Raw genomic sequence first — 20197 nt, 5'->3', positions numbered from 1 at the left:
GAGACTCTCCTGGGTCACCCTTCTGTGTCTGTGTTACTGCAGTTTGACAGCTCCTGGTGCGTCTCTAGAGTCCAGACACATCACATAATAAAAATGGTTTTCGCCTCACTCTCTAGTTGTGGGAGCTTCTCTAGGAGATGAGATTTGTCCACAGATTTTGGAATTTCAGTTGTTTGTGGGAGCCCTGGGGAAGAATGTTGGTAACGGGAATTAGCCTCCCAAGTGACCCACTGCGTCTCTGGCACAGTTTGGATTAATAGGCTGTGTTTGCTGCAGGACTGCCCATGCACAGCTTTATGTTTAAGGAGGAAAAAATACACTTTGAAATATTTTTTAATGGACTTTTGGAGAACAACCCCGGCTTAAACCGCAGATGGGCAGCGCGCGCACACACACACACACACACACACACACACACACACACACACACGCTGTGTATACACATGGCTCTACTGATGGCATCCTTACCGGTTCCGTCTTTCCCTACAGAATCCTAGTCTGGAATGTTCCAACGTTCTCCAAAAATTCAAAATTTTCTCTTGAAAGGGCTTTTTGCTGAGAGAGATCTTTCTAGATCCCAGTGGTGGGGTGTCTGAGCCAGCCCCCTTCCCCCCCCCCCCCCCCCCCCCCGCACCCTCTGAGGCTTTATCTATTGATAGCATCATCTTCCAGGCAGACGTGTGAGGCTGAGGGCACAGGGCGTTCCACAGGAGGACACCTCCCCAGAGCGGGCGGAGGGCGTGGCTTCCAGCTCTTCACTCTGTCCTGGACCCCAAGAAGGAGAGTGCCTTTTGGGGGCTGTGTGTGTGTGGGGGGGGGCTCTTCCAAAGGATCCCACACAGTTCAGTTTCCCAGCTTTGAACCTGGCAGGCCAAGGACACCTGTTTTCCTTAGATACATATTTCAACAAAAATGACATTTCCTATGTAGGAAAAATGGTGCCAGAATTAGTCACATATGTTTTGTTTAGGAACGGACTAAATGCAAGTGCATTGAAATGTGGTTTTTGGATGGCCTGGGAAACTTGCCTACAACTTGTTTCAAATGATTTGTCTTCCGCCAATCCTTATATTGTTTGAAGAGGGTGCCCCAAACCTCCAGTTAGGACCAGAAGTAAAGCATGGGGTTTTAAACACTGGGGGGAAAGCCCACAATTAACCAAATGGCCCCTTCGGTGTAAAAGTGCCACCACCTTAGACCTTGGATGGCTCTTCCTCAGGCTTATTGCACAGGACCGTTCTGCCCGCCAGACTCGCCCATAGGAAAACCCGAGGGGCCGGGGAAGAACAAGTGATGTGGACTGAAGAGGCACAGAAGGAAAAGGAAAATCCACCCCAGAAAAGATGTAAGCCCGGAAATAATAAAGAAAATGAAGATGACGAGAATATTTCCTAATTTGGAGCTACACCAAGAACAAAAGCATGATGGGCTTTAAGATTTCCCAGGGTTCAAAAGACAGTTGTGTCAGACACATTGGACAGGAAACTTTTTTTGAATTTTACATTTTACTCTGCAATATTTTTCACATTCAAACTCTGAACAAAGGAATCTGGGCTAAATCTAGAGAGAGGCACCTATCTGTGGACTCTCTCTACTTCACTCCAACTCAGCTCATTGATTGTCTACAAATGTAGTGAGATTTCTTAATTTCGAGTCCAAAGAGTTTGTGAATAGTTAGGTGCAGGCGCCAGGCTATGGACCACTTATGACCTAGTCCTGCCTCCAAATTCCTTTGGCCCATTAGAGCGGGATTAACAGCTCTCAAGGAGGCATTTCGAGAAGCATTTTCAAGATCACAAAGCAGTGTCAAGAGGCACCGCATAATTAAAATTGCTAAATGAATTGTTCGGAGGGAACCGATACGGCAGCTCGGAGGAGGGGGCAGATAAAATCAGGCTGGAGCAATTTAAAAAGGAGGAGAAATTTGAACTGAGTTTAAAAGGACAGATAAGGTCTAGATAATAGCATTACCGCCACCGCCCTCTGGCTCCGGCTGAGAGCCTGCCAGCGGCGGGCATTGCCCACGTTCTCTGCAGCTCCGCAATCCGCTGGAGGGAGGCAGCTGGCATGATGTTATAGATGAGGATGGCAAAAACCTGCGGGGGCTCCCAAGAAGAAGGCGGGCTGAGACCCACACCCAGGACCAGCCGGCCCCAGAGCCCACTGTGCTTCCGTCCCACCAGCCCCATGAGTAGAGAGAGGTCTGGGAGGCACAAAATGCACACTCCTGGATCAGATGATTTAGAGATGGGAAAGAAAAAAGGTTGGAGCACAGGGAGCGAGCACCAACATGCCACAGTGGGTTTTAGACCAGACACCTGGCATAATGAGCCCAGCACCTCGGGTGGACCAAGCTGGCGGGCGGAATGCACTGGAAGCTCCAGAGCTCAGGAAAACCAAAGAGAGAGGACCCAGCCCTTCTGCCCCAACGAGGCAGCACGGAGGCCTGCATGGAGGGGCTGGGGGGGCATTGCACCCTCCCCGCCAGTAAAGAGCCACTGGATGTAGACTTGCACTTGGATATTTTTTAAGAGATATTTTCGTTGACTCCAGAGAGGAAGAGAGAGGGAGAGAGAGGCAGAAATATCAATAATGAGAGCGAATCATTGATTGGCTGTCTCCCGCACACCTCACACTGGGGACTGAGCCGAGCCCGCAACGTAGGCATGTACCCTGACCAGGAATTGAACCGTGACCTCCTGGTTCATAGGTCGATGCTCAATCACTGAGCCACACTGGCTAAGCCACTGGGTATTTGTAACCAGTCGTGTTTCAAAAACTACCAGTTGTGTGACCTTGGGCAATGGCTTACATCTCAGAGAGCTTCAGTTTCCTAACCTGTACAGCCCGATTCATGATAATAACCGCACAGGCTCAGAGACTAAGGAAAAGTAGGTAGAATGTGGTTTGTGGTAAAGGCGCAAATGTTCTCTCTCTCTTTTTTCCTTCCTACAAGGTCACGGAGATGGAATAGAAGAGAAGTGACAGATGGTCAGATAAGTTTCGTGAGATTTGGTGGTAAATTAGATATTGGAGGTTGGGATGGGGAGAAAGATAAGAAAAAGATGTCAAATGTGCATTTGAAATGATAAGCCTGCAGGAAAATACCTTCATTTTTCTCCAATAGGAGTTAGGCAAAAGTGGCAGTCTGAAGAACAAGTGGCCTTTGGGGTGACAGGGAGATCCCTGATTGAAAACACCCAGAACAAAGGAGATGTGACAGGAAGCTTAGGAAGGAGAGGGAAACCAGGGCAGAACAAGTTGGCCATCGCTTGCTGAGAGCCCAGTTGCTCTAATATTCCATTTGGGAGGACCTTTGTGAAATTGCTACACTGTTTTTTCTTAGAGTGACTAGGCTTTAGAAATCAAAGGAATGTATATGGAGTTACCACATTTTTAGAAACCAGACCCCACATTTTTTAAGACAAAGAATATTAAAAGAAAACAGTCTACTTAATACAGGACTTAAGATCAATTGCAACTGCGTGTCTTTCGATTTCCAAGCACAATGATGGCTTTAATGCCCTGCTTAGCTCTAACACTCCTTATCGCCGATGTAATCTTCCTCCAGAACAGGCTCTCCTTACGGCGCAGAGAAGGCTGGGTGTGTAAGGCAATAATCAAACACAGATTCCAAAAGCATGCAGACCTTGAAAAATGCAGCTGAAATGGTGATGGCTGAGATTTGAATGAGACAGAAGAAAGGGGTCAAGATACCAAGATGTGGCGGGGAGGAGGATGGGGGAGGGTATGGGGAGGAGTGCCGGCTTTATTCCGTCAACATGCATAGGGGCCTAGATTACCTAAAGCTGAAGTGGATAATTCTGTTTTGCTGGCTTCTTAAGCTTGCTGAATCTGGTCCCAGGCTTCTACACGTTTGTCAAATAGTACAGCTAATTCTCTGTTCCAGACACTGGATTCATGATCCACTGCAGCTGAAAGCAGGTCTGGGGCCACTGAGCGCATACGGTGCTTTTGACACTTTATGTGATGGTCTTTCCACGCCGGTGAGATGGTCGCTGGGCAAGCCCCTGGCCGGTTATCCAGTGGGAGCGCATGGACCTACTGGGTGGCTCCTCCCACAGGGACAGGTCACAGCATGGCTTCAGTTCACGTATATGGCTTCTGAGATTGCAACTAATATTAGTTGTGTTTGTGTTTGTGCTGGCCACTTCCTCTTTCCCATACTTCACCTTAAGTCTGCATTTACCAAACTACCTTTTACAGAACTACACAGTAATAAGTCAAAAACAACATAGATTAGCCTGGTGGCATGGCTCAGTGGCTGAGCTTTGACCTATGAACCAGGAGGTCATGGTTCCATTCTGGGTCAGGGCACATGCCTGGCTGAGGGCTTGATCTCCAGTGTCGGGTGTGCAGGACGCAGCTGATCAATGATTCTCTCTCATCATTGATGTTTCTGACACACTCTCCCTCTCCCTTCCTCTCTGAAATCAATAACAATATAAACACACACACACACACACACACACACACACACACACACAAACAACATAGATTAAAAGAGTAGTAGGAGGGCAGGTTGCTGTGGGGTGGCAGGAGGTATTCCGTGGTTCGATAAGTTTGGGAAACCCTGCCGGTAACACCTCCACGTTGAAGACATAGAGTTCTGGGAAGAAGAGTAAAGGCTGGCAGAAAAGGAAACTCATTAACGTTGCTTAAATCCCAAGCTTACTTGACCATGAACCCTTTTCCCCCTCCCTGTTTTTGACAGAAGCCTATGACCATCATTCCACAAAACTGAGGGCACTGTGTCCTGGGAGTTCCCTAATGCTCAATGCCAGGAATGGGAACTGGTTCCTCATCCCAAAGGCCATCCCCTGGTGAGAAAACAGGTACCTTTTTCTTTAAATATATGTCCTTCTCCTCTCAAGAATGGCTGGGGCCCTCTCCTCCCTTCATCAGATATAAGGAAGGATCTACAGTTCGTCTTCCTCTTCTGGCCCCCACACTCCTCACCCCCAATGTGTCTAGTTCCTACACCAGCTAAAAGTATGCAAACTTCCAGGCGATCTTTTAAAAAATATTTAAATTGTGGTAAAATACAATTTACTGTCTTCACCATTTTCTGAGTGTACAGTTCCGTAGTGTGAAGCACTTTCACACCGTTGCACAGTCACGCTCCAGAGCCCTTTCATAGGAGAAATGTTTGAATGGAGGAGAGGTGCCCAGTACTCAGAGTCAAATCTGCATGTCTTTCTAAATGCCATTTTAGATTTTTGTAACCACTGTATTTAGCTATTACAACACTTCACCTTTGATTATAATTTTAAAAAGTAATTTTCATGACTCCACCATGTCAAGAAATAATCAGGGAATTTTGTACCAGAAGAAGCTGAGGGAAAGCATCGCCGGGACTCTTCAAAGATTACACACTGTCTTCCAGCTCTGTGCCAGGAATTGCACTGATGGTTCTATTCTTAGCAACGTCTAGCTCAATACAACCACCTATTTATTCACAAAGTGAATCATTTATGCTGTAGCCACTGATGGTTCCTCTATCAGCTGCCTTCCGACACATCTATCTGCCCTAAGTAGGCACTTAGAAGGCCCCAGGAACACAGTGGCAAGGTCACCTAGAGGACACGTGGAGGGACCTTTCGCTCCCTCCCTAAGCACGTCTTCACCATGTTGTCCGTAAGACGCAGGGGGAGTAAGCTCCCATCCCACAGAGCCTTCAGCTGAGACTACACACTTCTGAGGTGATGCAGAAGCAGCTGGCCGAGGACGGGTTCAAAAGGCAGTGAGAGTCCTCAGATAGGGATGCAAGGAACGCGAGTGATGCTTGCCCTCTAGAGAAGAGCACGACCACATAGTAGGACTGCAAGGCACCATGACAGCAGTCATAACAAATATAGGAAGGAAAATAGATCATTTGTGATATTTGGCATCTTCACTATAGCACCCCACCTTCCTGTCTCCCCCACTCAGCAGTGTAAGGGGCTTGGCATCTGCGAGCAAGTAGTCCAGATCAGGTTGCCCTGAGCACCGCAGGGCCTGGTGCATGCCCTGGAACATTTAGTTGGCACCTTTCTTCTCTTTGGGCAGCTCTATGCCATGTACTTCTAGCAGAGGCTTCTCCCTGACACACTTTCACCAAAGAACAGGACAGGTGAAACCTTGAATAAGAAGGCACTGAGAGTCAATGCAGGGGTGAGAATATTCAGGAAAAAATTAGGTATATCGGAATGTGCTTGTGTGCATATATATCTTTTTGGTAGTACTTCAAAATGTAGTCTTGAAGCTGAATCTCTCTCCCCCTCTCACACACATACCGGTACACACACGTCATACCAACAGAAGAAAATAGTTCATTCTAGTTCCGCTAGGGCCGTGGTCGGCAAACCACAGCTCAAGAGCCACGTGCGGCTCTTTGGCCCCTTGAGTGTGGCTCTTCCACAAAATACCACGGCTTGGGCAAGTCTGCTTTGAAGAAGTGGCGTTAGAGGAAGTTTAAGTTTAAAAAATTTGGCTCTCCAAAGAAATTTTAACCATTGTACTGTTGATATTTGGCTCTGTTGACTGATGAGTTTGCCGACCACTGCTCTGGGGTCAACAAACTATGCAAAATAGGTTCTGATTTTACAGAAGTTTCTGCACATTAACAAGTATTACTAAGTAAAGTTCTTTGGTTCCTTCTTATGAGACTCACGTCCTCAGTAGCTGGAGAGAGGGCACGCCTCTCAGAATGCTCTTGCTTTCCTGGCTTAATGTGATGACGTGGTGCCCAGTGACACATCCTGGCTGGCTTCCCTAGAGAGGACAGCTCGTATATATAGTTTGTGGGGAGCAGACAGGTAGATTATAATTTTATATTGTTGTACTATACATATTTTTGTATACCTGCCCAGGCACTTGCTAGTTTGAGAACTAGAGGTTTGGCAGTTCACTTATGTACCCCAAACAATTTCAGAACACTTTAGAGGTGTCTACCAAGACTTTTCTTTGGGGGTATGGTGTTTCATCAACTTAATATCAATTTATTTACAATTAAAATAAATAGCTTTCTTAGAAATACAGGGGCATTTTTCCTTCAGCAGGGGTGGAGGTGGGGGTGGGTGGGGGGAAGAAGGCGCTTGGGGTAGCTTGAACCAGCCTGAGATCTGGATGGGTGAGGCGAGCCCAGGGGGACCACTAAGATGGAGAGGGCCATTAGAAAGAAGAGCTTTTTCGTTGCTATTTTAATTTAGTTCTAGAAGACTAAAAAGATTCCTTCCAGCCCAACTGTCTGTTTTGTGAAAGGGTAAACTGAGCCTTGAGATGAGGACTAACCAGCCCGGCACAGCCTCACCCCTCCAGGCACTGGGGGCTTGGCCCTTCCGGTGCCAGGTCCCCTCTGTTGTTACCGCAAACCAGAGGCCTGGAGCGGTGGGCGGAGAAGGGGGCTGGGACAGGGGCACATGACTTTTTCAAATGAGCTCATTCATTCTTCCAGCAAACATTTAAACTTCTCTTATATGCTTGGCTTTTTCTAGAGTGTATGGCACATGTGTCAAACACAAGGCCCGCGGGCCAAATCCGGCCGGCCAGGCCTTGCAATGTGGCCCGCACCGCGCTGTCATCACTGCACTCCGCTGTCAGTTTATGACATTGTCAGTTTATGACTGTTCAGTAAACCATTCGGCCCGCGATTTAGGCTGGATTTTAGATTTTGGCCCCTTCTCTGATTGAGTTCGACACCCCTAGTATGCAATGAACAAAACACTCAAAGACCCTGGCTCTCGGGGAGTTTATATTTGAGTGGGAACCTCTTTTGAAGAAATAGCCCCCCCCAGACATGCAACACATTCACTCTAAATCAACACGTCATTTTTGGAAGACGCTCTGAGCACCATTCACAAGGCCACTGCAGTGAAGACTAACAAAAATATTTCCTCCCAAACTAGATCACGATTTCAGAAACAAGCAAACCAGATCAGCCGTGGTAATTGAAAATGCTATAAACACAGGAATACAGATGAGCAATTACGGAGGAACTAAATAAAAGTCTCCGCTCTGGCAGCAGAGGAGGGGGGAGGCACTCCCCCGATGGAGCACACACCACTCAGGACAGAAGGATCCTGAGCCCTGTCTTGCTCTCCCTTCCCTTGTTATGTACAGCCAAGAGAACATCAATGGGTCTCTCAAGGGAGAAATTTTCTGTTTTATTCTAAGAAAACATAATGAAGTACCACAGCTATCTCAGCTAAGAATATGTCTTCTCTCTTTGTAGCTAGAATTTGGCTGATGAGTACACAGGTGTATAAAATCATTTATAGAAAAGGTGATCATTTATGAAAAAGATTACTTCTTTTAAAAAAAAAAAAAAAAAAGCATTCAAATGACTGAATCTGGCTTGGCCAGTGTGGCTCTGTGGTTGGGCATTGACCTATGAACCATGAAGCCATGGTTCGACTCGCATTCAGAGCATATGCACAGGTTGTGGGTGCAATCCCCAACGTGGGGCTTACAGGAGGCAGCAGATCAATGATTCTCTCTCATCATTGATGTTTCTATCTCTCTCTCCCTCTCCCTTCCTTGCTGAAATCAATAAAATACATTAAACTAAACAGACAGACAAACAACAACAACAACAAAATGACTGAACTTGTCACATATGTAGAGTAAGCCTAACCATGACCCATAGCATTTTTTGGCTCCTTCTTCTATAAAATAATATGAAAAATTATATTTTATGAGTGCATTGGTATAAAAAAGATATATAATTCAGGCTGGGTTCATGATGATATGTTCACTATTACCATATTCATTTTATCCTGCTTCTACAAAAAGTTAAAATTAAAACATTTTTGTGGCCACTAAAAGCATCACAGACCCTGGGCACTGTGCCTAATGGATAAGTCAACTCGGAACCACAGGCTCTTAATGTTTCGGCCACTCAGCATTGCAGTCATAAGTTAGGCCGAAATCTTCTGGGACTTTCTTGCCAGTAATGAAGATCTGCCCGTAATGAAGAAAACCATTGTTTCACTAGTTAACAAAACACCAGTGAACTCTGAACTCTGACCCAAGCAAAGTCATCTTTACTAAACCACCACCTGTCCTTGTAATAACTCTGAGTACTTCAAGAAGAAGAATGCCTTGTATCAAACATTTATGACCCCAAAAAAGGCATTATTATTTTGCTAATTAAAGGCAACAAAGTTCAAATCCACTGTAAAACGTAGGCTTTTAATTTTGTTTTTATTTTGCTGTTTTTTTTGCACAGAAGGACCTGGTATAAAAATGGGAAATATAAACTTGTGAGTAAAAAGTGATGTTAATGTTATACCCACCAGACTGTTCTTCATCTGTTCCTATCATTCTAGTAAACATGTGATATGTAAATGTTAGTTCAACATTTCGGGCCTTGACAAATGGCTTATAATGTGGTCAGAAGATGATAAATTAAAGTACTTAGGAAAGAAACAGAGTAAAAAAAAATTGGCTAAACTTAAAAAAAAAGGGGGGGGGGAGGGCATATCCCCTTCTTTCCTAGCCTTTTATCATCATTGTGGCTTTACAAATACTGCCATCACAAAAGTGACTGAGAATTTAAATCCTGAAGAAAAAGAAGATAAAAAGGACAAGGAGAACTTTTATGGCTAATGAGGAGCATTTAAACTATTACCTAAAGGCCTGGCCAGTGTGGCTCAGTGGTTGAGCATTGACCTATGGACCAGGAGGTCATGGTTCAATTCCCAGTCAGGGCATAGACCCCAGTGGGGGCATGCAGGAGGCAGCTGATCAGTGATTCTCTTTCATCGTTGATGTTTCTATCTCTCTCTCTCCCTCTCCTTTCCTCTCTAAAATCAATAAAAATATATATTTTAAAAAGTTGCCTAAAGACTGACTCATTAGCTAGAAACCCAACAGGAAGAAATGACTCCAAAGTGGGTCTCACTATGGTTCACTCTTCCTGACTTCATTTCATTCTTCCTGTAGGCATTTTGAAGTATGCATTTTCTTTCCTAATTCATCCTGTACTTAGAATATTCATCCTGGAAAGAATATTTGTTATTCTTTTATAAGATAGGTAAAAGATGGAAACACTGTACCTACAGTGTCCTTATACAAAAATAACTAGCAAACCTAAACTCGGAATATATTAATCTTTTGACATGGTTCATAGTCCATAGTGAAAACTGAAAACAACTCACTTTTATAGCGGAATCAATTCCAGTGTCGTCACCCACAGACTCTTGATATCCGTCTTCATCTGGAATGGAAACACAAAACACAAACTGCTAAAGTGAAAACTTAATATTACTTTCCCACATGGGTGCAAATCAGGGCTCATTTTAAGCAGCAAATGGAACACTGGATTAAAAAAAACACACACAAATATCTCAGGGAAATGCCACATCTGTTATTAGTCTATACTAGAACGAATGCAATCCTCATACAATTTAATTTGAAAACAAATACAACCTATAGGATATGGTATTAGAAAGTTATTGATGTCCAATCTTAGACTCAGTTTCTAGTACAGTAATAGGTCACAATAGATCAACACATACTCGTGTTTTCAAAGATGTCAAAATGGCATGTGATAAACTCAGTACCAATATCTGATAACCTTTCAGTAACCTAGAAATAAAAAGATCACTTACCATGAGTTTTAGGAAGTTCTAAAACCAACAGTCAACATTTTTATTTAAAAAGTCAGAACAAAATAAAAGATGCTCACCAAGCAATAGGGAAAGGAAATGAACAAACTAAATTACTAGCATCAGCAGGTGACAAAGCTGAATACCTACAAAACTCAAGTGAAACATCTAAAAAATACCCAACTGGAAACAGCAAAGCTGCTATCAGATGATCTGAGAGAGTAATATGTAAAAAGCGGTGTTTTGCTTTTTTGTCCATGGGCAGCAAGGACCGGTCACAAACAAATGAAATGGAGACAGTCTAAAAATAGATCATAGTCAACAAAATGATACTTATAATGAAGGATTTATACACAAAACATTAAAGAAAAATTTTAGCCCTACCTGGTTTGGCTCAGTGGATAGAGTGTTGGCCTGTGGACTGAAGGGTCCCGGGTTTGATTCCTGTCAAGGGCATGTACTTTGGTTGCAGGCACATCCCAGTGGGAAGTGTGCAGGAGGCAGCTGATCAATGTTTCACTCTTATTGATATTTCTAACTCTCTATCCCTCTCCCTTCCTCTCTGTAAAAAAAAGCTATATATATATTTAAAAAGAAAAAATCTTTAGGGTAATGCTTTCCTCATGAGAAATGATAAAAAGTACAAAAGTACTTTTACTAAAAGGGGGAGAAGGGAAGCAGCATATAGCTAGGAAATTCAATAGGAACTAAGCCAATGAATTTATATTTCTGGTCTGTTGAAAGTGAGAGCCCCTTGTGGGGTATGAGACCAGCAAGAGAGTGTTTCCAATCAGCGGTGCTTATTTATAGGTGAATACTGAGGACCTCAGAGGCTGCTCTATAAAATCAATATAGGAATTTTTTTTAAAAACCACATTAAGAATATTTGATTATCCGGCCCAAAGTGCAAAATATATTACACTAGGACATTAAATAAAAATAGAATTTTATGTAAAACAACCCACCCACTTTTGATGGTTGGGGAAAGGCTATAAATACCCATTGATGTTACATTGGTGAAAAGAAAATGCTGATTGCACGTCACTGAATCATGGTGAAATAGGTCACGTTTTATTGCTTTTGGCCAAGGAACAATGCTAAGCTCATAGTCTGGAGAGTATTCAGGGGGATGCTTAAAATACATTATATAGGCAAAACACAACTGAAGTGCTTTTGAGTATAAAAATAAATTAAATGTCAGGGCTGGTTCTGTAAAAAGGAGACACAAATCCAATATGTCACCATGTCCTTGTCTCTACAGTGTCTAAAATAAGCTTATTCTTAATTTTAGACAACCGAGTACAGAGAGAGACTAAAAGCTTTGTGTCCCTGACAATAACTACAGACCAATTCTAGCAATTCCAAAATGATTGCTAAGGAACGTTGCCCACAGAAGAGACCAACTTGGTTGTTTATATGTAGGACAAAATAAAAGGCTGGCTAGCTTCTGTGGGCCCTCATAACCAGGAACTAAGTCAAAGCAGCTGTTGATGGCCTGAATTCGGTGTTGTTTAGACAAGAAATGATTTCGAAGTCATGTCTGATTTTTTAAAAAGCACTTCTACTCGTTATATAGATTGTGAAAAACTCTAATATATAAATATCTTACCTAAAATGTCAATTATTTGAAATACAAGAGCTCTGAATATTTGTTTGTAAGCACCTCAATTGTTATCTTTGTTTTCTTTAAATATATTTTTATTGATTTCAAAGAGGAAGAGAGAGATAGAAATATCATGATGAGAGAGAATCATTGACCAACTGCCTCCTGCCTACCCCACATTGGGGATTGAGCCCATCGCCCAGGCGTGTGCCCTGACTGGGAGTCAAACTGTGATCTCCTGGTTCATAGGTGGATGCTCAACCACTGAGCCATGCTGGCTGGATGACAGCTGTTAACTTTATTTCTTGTGTAAACCACATGAAATTCACAGATTAGACCAAGTGAGGATGGAAATCCACGTAAAGGGCTGTGAGAAATCACAGGACGCCAGGCCACTGTAGCCTGTAATATAATCAATAGTAATACTGGCAAAGGACAGCAAACCTCCGAATGCTCCTCCCAGAGGTGTCTACAAGTGCTCTTGAAGTCAATAACAGAGATGGTCACGTAGACAAAAGCTAGGTGAGCATTTCTGAGGAGATATATAGTTGCTAGTGTAAATCCAAAAGGAATCTCTGTGTTTGGCTTAGAACCTTGATTCTGCCCCATCCATACTTGCCACCCTGGGGCGCCACTCCACACCAACCCATTCTGATCTGGGAATACTAGGTAACTTATGACTTTCGGTCCACTGCACCATAAAAATCACGGTCTGGTTTCCAACCTGCCCTTCCTTGAGCCACCTCATTTCCTGTGTAGGCCATAAGCAAGTAACAACAGCTAGTGTAACTGGCTGCTGAAAGTGGGCAGAGTAGTATTATCTGTTATTTTGGAATCCCAAGGTCCATCTGTCCTCCTTCTGGCAGCCACACCAGCATTTTCTTCTCCCTTTCCTTACTCCCAGACCCTGTGCTCTGAATGGCATTCATTAGGCTAAGCCATTCATCATGTTTCACCTCCTGATTGTGTTTGGTTCACGGATAAGCGCATGGCTCAAGCCAGACCAATCAGGGCCAATGAAACCTGATTTGGGGTATTTTATTAAAATTACTAGCAAAACTAACCTTTTCCTGTTCCCACCAGACACAAATAAGAGAGGGTGTAGAGGCCAGAGTCCCTGCAGCCATCCTGCAGACTTGGGCCTGAAATGATCCAGCCTAGAGGATTCTCACAATAAATTTTGTGCTTTTGAACCAAAAAATAGACTTACACATGCTCCAAAGTGACTTGCTTTTGTCCATTCAATATTATGTTTGTGAGATTCCGCCACGTGTGGTGCAATCATTTGCACTGAGGGACAGTGATTCATTGAATTTCAATGGATACTTTCTGGTATGTTTATATGCTCCACTGTTGAACCTTTAGACTCTTTCCATTTCCCCCGTTACAACCGATGTTGTACCCGGACCTGACTCCATGATTCTACCTTGTATTTACCTGCATGGGAACTGCTGGGTTGTTCATCATACACATGTTGAACTTTAATGGGTAATACCAACTTTTTTCAAGAGTAATCACACCAATTTACAACTCCACCCACAGTATAGGAGAGTTCATTTTACTCCATATTATGGCCAGCCTGATACTATAAAATTTCTGCCAAAATCACCTTTTCTAAATTCCTATGGCTTTATGACAATATAAATATCATCTCTAAATTCTACCTGTTTCTTCTTCTGGACTTTGGGGCTATTTCTGGATTTTTGTTCTGTATAAATTTTAGAATTAGCCTAAGAGTTACCAAAAAAACCCACAAACAAACAAAACATGTTGGATTTTGATTGGGATTGATTGGGATTACACTGGCTCTATATTTGAAAGAACTGACATGTTTATAATAATGAAATTCTCTACAATATATGTTATCTCTTTTATTTTTAGGTCTTTTAAAAGTATTGTTCAATAAAGTTATTCCATTTTCTACATAAAGGTCTCATAGATTCTTCATTAGATATATTTCTAGAAAGCATATCTTTGCTTTTACTAGGCAACATACCTTTTAAAAAGGTAGCCTGCTTTTTCTAGAGAGACTGTTAACTTTTAAAAAATTATACTTGGAAATATAAAGAAAAGTTGCAAAAATAAGAACACTCTCTTTTCCTACTTCTTTCTAGTCCAGTTTATTGATTGTATGAGTCCTTTCCTAGAAGCACAGTTCGGGGATACTATATGTACCCCTAATTTTTCAGAGATAAACAAGAAAACTCACCAAATTCACAAGAAACTGGTTGATCCAGGCAGAGAAGGGGAGAGAATTTAAGCTATCAAACACTTTAGAATAAGAGTATCAAACAATCACTTTTTTTTTTCGTTCATGTAGATGATTATTTTTTATTTTTATTTTATTTTTTAAAATATATATTTTATTGATTTTTTTATAGAGAAGAAGGGAGAGAGATAGAGAGCTAGAAATGTCGATGAGAGAGAAACATCGACCAGCTGCCTCTTGCACACCCCTTACCGGGGATGTGCCCGCAACCAAGATACATGCCCTTGACCAGAATCGAACCCGGGACCTATGTAGATGATTATTTAAACATCATAGACTCGATTCTTATTTATTAATTCAACACATATTTAGGACTTGCTATGCACAGACACACATTTCTAGGCTCAGAGAGATACCGCCAAACACAGACAGGCTATAGCTTTTCTTGCAAAGTTAAGTCCATTTCTATTTCCAATTTGATATCTCTAATGGACCATTTCTTGTTTCAAAGGAAAATCAGTGGGTCTCAACCACTTAAAAAGAAACCCTAGAATTTGGACAAGGAGACTATGAAGAAGGGATATACATCTTTCAATAGCTAGTATTCATTGGTTCCCTAACCAGTAAAAATACTAGCTTCACCATAATTTGGTTAAATTACATAGTGAATGCCTGATATGCGCCAGGCACTATGCCAGGCAAGGGGTTACAAAGTGAGTACATCATGGTGTCTCTGAGGCGTGCATCTCATGTTACAGAATGAATGTGTTCTTGGAAAAACTACATCGTCAGCCATTTCTAATAAGATGAATTGTTTTCGGTGGTGTTTTAGCAGATATATTAGGAACAATCTGTCACAATGAAGGTTCAACCCACTCAGTCCTGGTGTTATGTTGTGTTTGCTCGTTTCATCAGGCACAGAATAAAATAGGTGAAATGAGATGAGTTCTTACGACAAGATTTAGCTGACAACAATGCCCAGAGGCAGCATCGGTGACACAGCGTGCTCTAGAAATCATAAAAAGAACACAACTCTAATATTAACAGTGGGGGTTAGTAGTACACCAGTGGAGGGATATTATGGGTAAAGTGAGACTTTCCAAAGATCCTCAGGTCCAGATATAAATAAGGAGAAGAAAGGTGACTATGATAATTAAGGTTTTAGCTTGGCAGGTGTGGCTCAGTGATTGAGCACTGACCGATGAACCAGGAGGTCACGGTTCAATTTCCAATCAGGGCACATGCCTCGGTGGTGGGCCCCATCCCCAGTGTGGGGCATGCAGCCGAACAATGATTCTCTCTCATCAGTGATGTTTCTATTTCTTTCTTCTCTCTTCGTTCTTCTCTGAAATCAATGAAATATGTTTTTAAAAATTAAGGTTTTAGAAAATTTTGTATTTAATAAAACAGCAACATCTTTTCTAGATTAAAGCCCAAGAGCTTCTTTCAACCTAGATTTAAAAACAAGAAGCAATTCAGATGTGAGCATGCAGCAAAAGTTGAACATTTATTAACAAAGTGAAACCGCCTAGAAATGAACAGAATTCAGGTGGCTGTGGTTTTCTAAGTTGGAATGTCTCTTAAATACAACAGGTTTTAGTACAGGGAAACAGAAGAGACCATGATTCTTCTGCTAGCTATTTAATAATAATGCAGTGTTTGGGGAGATAGGTTTAGAAGTCTGAACTTGTGATTGCTGGTTTACTTAACAGCCAAGTACTATTTTTTTTTTAAACTAGGCTTCTGTAAAAAAAAAACAACAAAAAAAAACCAAACACACACACACACACACACACACACACACACACACACACTAATTTTATTCAGGCCACCATATGGAAAAAACTGTTACATCACTTTAGAATGTTATATTTAGGAAGGTAATTTCCTGACACTGAAGGCCTTTATTTAACTTTTCCACATCAGTCAGGGGCAACAGGCTTTGACATATCAGTTTTTAGAAATTGAAGCACCGAGTATATCACAGAACTTTTATTTAACATCCATCCTGGGTACATTTCACTGAGCTTTCAGGTTTGGAGTGGGGGGCAGGGGGCAGGGGGCGGGAGCAGGGAGGAAGGAAACACAAATTTGAAGGGCAGACTCCCAATAAAACATTGTTCGGCTTTTGCAGGACACTGATTTATTCCCCTGCACGCTCCTCACCCTCACAGCCACTACTGCTTCCTGGAAATCTTTGGTTTTGCTAATGTGGTCTGTTTTTACTTCTGAAAAGAGGGGAAATGCTAAAATTGAATTTTGTAGCCCATGAGGGAAATAGAAGGGGGATAACTGACAGGGGCAAAGAAACGCTGTCATTTTCAATCTGTCCTGGAGAAAGCCATTTTTCTTTTTATTAAACATGTCCTTAGCAAGTGTAGCTGTGCTTTCACATTCATTTTTCCTGATTTAAAACGTTCAAACTGAATGTGAACGCCACTTTAGAAAATTAGCTCAGGGAGTCTGAACTCACTCTCCTCTGCAAAATGTTTTCAGTTTCCGTCACAGAAAATGACCAGACTTTGCTTCAATCTACCTTGCAAGTTTAGATGCTCTTTAATGTGGTTTATTTAATCATTAATTTTCTTTAGAATAAATCTGTGTGGTTTCTAGTTTCTAACAACATGAGCAGATTACTACTTCTTTGGTTTCTGTTTATGTGCATTTTAAAAGTATGTATTTTTATTGATTTCAGAGAGGAAGGGAAAGAGAGATAAAAACATCAATGATGAGAGAGAATCATTGATTGGCTGCCGTGGCTGCCTCCTGCACATCCCCTGTTGGGGATGGAGCTGGCAACCCAGGCAGGTACTAGTAGCCTTGACTAGACTCAAACCCAGGACCCTTCAGTCCACTAGCTGACACTCTATCCACTGAGCCAAACTGGATAAGACTTTATTTTAAAGCCCAGATATTTGGGTATAAAACCCAGAACAAACGGAGGGACTTTTGTACTGTGCAGTTATGCCAGAGAGATCATACAAACACAGCTTCACTATGAAACAAACATAGTACCCAGGAAAAAAACAAACAAACAAACAAACAAAAACACAACGAAATATAACACCTACTGCCATAAAATGAGAACTGCGCTTTCCATTGCAATGTTCAGCAAGCACAGAGATTTAGCACCTGTGACCCCCATTAGCCCACAGGTGGCTCCATCTCTTTGTCCATGGCAGTGAGCCCAACGCTTAGCCCATGGTGGCTGCTCCCGAATGGCTGTTAAATGAGTGACTGAGAGCAATGTGCTCACTGAGTAGGTATTTAAGCAGAGTTTCAAACGGGAGAGACCGGGGAGATATAAAGTCCACAGGAAAGATCTTTCAGAGAAGAGGGGGTTGAAAAATACCAGAATATGGAAAATCATCAAAAGTAGCCCCGAAAAAAAAAACAAAACCAAACACACACACACACACACACACACACACACACACACAAAACAAACAAACAAACAAACAAACAAAAGAACCCAACAACAGACAAACAAAAAACAAAAAACAAAAAACAAAAAAAACAGAAGGAACTGGGGCCCAGGGACCAGCACCCAGCATTCAGTTAAGTTCTGGACACTTCCACTGCTACAAGAGAGGGCAGGCGGGTGATAGTTATTAGACACGACGACAGGAGTGGCCAGTGTTCTTGGTGATTTCTATCTTCTCTTGGAAGTGACAGGCAAAGCCATCTTCTGATGTGGGGGGCAGGGTTGTGTAGCTGGGAAGATTAGGGACGAGTAGAAAAAAAGCCACCTGGGAGAGCCAGGCCTGGGCTGACTAGAGAACAATAGTAAGTCTGCCAATAGCTTGCTCTGTGTCACGGGCCACCAGGGGAGAGATCCTTCGGTGGGACATTGGCCGGGGCAGGTGCTCAGCATAGAGCAGGTAGGACAGATGGCCGGTGTCGGGGGAAAAGCCTTGGTTTTAGCATCAGGAGACTTGGGCCCAAGCCCACGCTCTGCTAGAAAGTTGTCTGACTTGGAGGAATCTCTTCTCTTCAGGCCTTAGGCTCTACCATTCGTAAAAGGGCAGCATTGCACCTGAATCTCCAATGTGCCCTCTAGCTCTAAAAGAGGTCAGGCATTCTAAAATACCCAGAAAACTAGCCTAGTGGCAGCACGATTCACACAATAAAAACTTAACGTTGGACAGGAACTAGAACAGCTACAGTCCCTGGCTTCAGGAGTTTCTGACATGGTCTGCCTCCAATCCTACTTCCATCTGGTCATCGACCCGACCAACGTAATCATGTGACAGCTTTGCTTCAGTCCTTCAGAAGGTGCCCCACTGCTGTCCAGAGGAACCCACACTCCTTAGCCGAGCCCAGAAAGCCCTCCCTCATCGGTTCCTGCTTCCCTCACTGCTTCACTGAAACGCTAACTTACAAAATTCTTTTCTTCTTTAAAGAGATTTTTCTCTATTTAAGCACGAGTAAAATACGGTGTTCTAATCCCCTACACATACCTGTCACAGGGATTCGGTCCAAGCACTCCTCAGTAGCAAAGGTGAGAATGTTGTGGCTGAGTTAAAATGCACCACAGCGAATTCCATTCACTTTCCAAGGGGGGAACAACATAGACTAAAGCCTTCTCAAAAGAAATGGGCTTTCCAGAGGAAGTGAAGAAAGATTACAAATAACATCACCCCATTCAGTAAGAGAATGATGTTCAGTGATGTTTACACAAGTGGTTCTCACTCTTTAAACTTAAGTCTAAATATATTTTAAGAGCTGTATGTAAAGCAGTAATTTACTGAAGCCGACCACGAAGAAATTTCAGGAATGTATCAAGGTTATATAATTCCTCTCCCTGCTACATAAAGAGAATTTTAATAGTTTCGACTTAGGTCATCTACTGACTAATGGCGACTTAGAAGAATGTTGGGAAGTAAAATAACTTGAAAAATGAAGCTTCAATCCAATTAAGTTTTAGGTAGGAGACAGAAATGTAAGCTGCTAACCACCGATTAGCCATTTTTACCCACAAGGTACCTGGCCTCACGTGGCCACTAGAACTCCCCATCTCCTCCCTCACAAGCCTAGGAATTTCCTTGTCCTCTTGATACCCTTTTTTTTTTTTTTGCCTTCCTTTTAGGCATCCTACTCTAGCTGTGGTGACCCTCAGCAAGATAGAGGAAGGGGCAATGACAAGAAAGGTTCAAGCAAGGGTCAATGTATGTTAAGAGAAAGGGGAGACTGCTTCTGGCTGAAGGGGTGGGGGTCACAGAACTTTCTGTGTAAGTGGGTAAAGGGGGCAATCAGAGGAGAGTTGGAAGAAGGAAAGGAAGGTGTTAAAATCAGTGGGAGAGCATAGAAAAGTAGACAAGACTGAATTGTCCCAAGGAACCAAGACAGGTCACTTAGTTGGAACTGGGGTTTTGGTGGAAATCAGTAATACTACATTCTATCTAAAAATTAAAGAAGCATTTGATTCTGAAAAAGAAAAATCCTAAGCAATCCAAGAAGATCATCTCTCAAGATCCTCCTTGTCCAGAACAATACTTTCTTGTGTGGGGAGAGGCAGAAGAAGGTAAAGGCGGGATGCATGGCGATGGAAGGAGACTTGACGTGGGTTGGCAAATACACAATACAATACACAGATGCTACAGGATTGAATTGAATACCTGAAACCTGTATAGTTATATTAACTAATGCCACCCCAATAAATTTAATAAAAGAAAGAAGAATACTTTCTTAAGGTCTGAAATAATAGTCATAGATATTCACATTCCTTTCATGAAAAAAAGAACAAGAATGGGAAAGTTCTCCGATTATTAAACA

The 20197-nt window shown here is 42.5% G+C and overlaps 1 protein-coding gene across 2 annotated transcripts in view; it reads right to left on the bottom strand.

Annotated features, from left to right (window-relative positions):
• The window catches only part of PLEKHG1 (pleckstrin homology and RhoGEF domain containing G1), a 188727-nt gene that overhangs the window by 130382 nt on the left and 38148 nt on the right, over positions 1-20197 (bottom strand). Inside the window, exon 2 of one of the 2 annotated variants that reach the window (XM_084890126.1) lies at positions 10161-10219. The exons of the other annotated variant lie outside the window; for it this stretch is intronic. The gene's annotated coding sequence lies outside the window, so the exon portion shown is untranslated. The remainder of the gene's footprint in view (positions 1-10160; positions 10220-20197) is intronic. 2 annotated transcript variants of the gene reach the window in all.

Source organism: Pipistrellus hanaki (assembly GCF_964339955.1).
Source record: "Pipistrellus hanaki genome assembly, chromosome: 7".
Classification (NCBI taxonomy): Eukaryota; Metazoa; Chordata; class Mammalia; order Chiroptera; family Vespertilionidae; genus Pipistrellus; species Pipistrellus hanaki.
The sequence above is the reverse complement of the archived record's forward strand: the minus strand, read 5'-3'. Positions and strand labels throughout refer to the sequence as shown.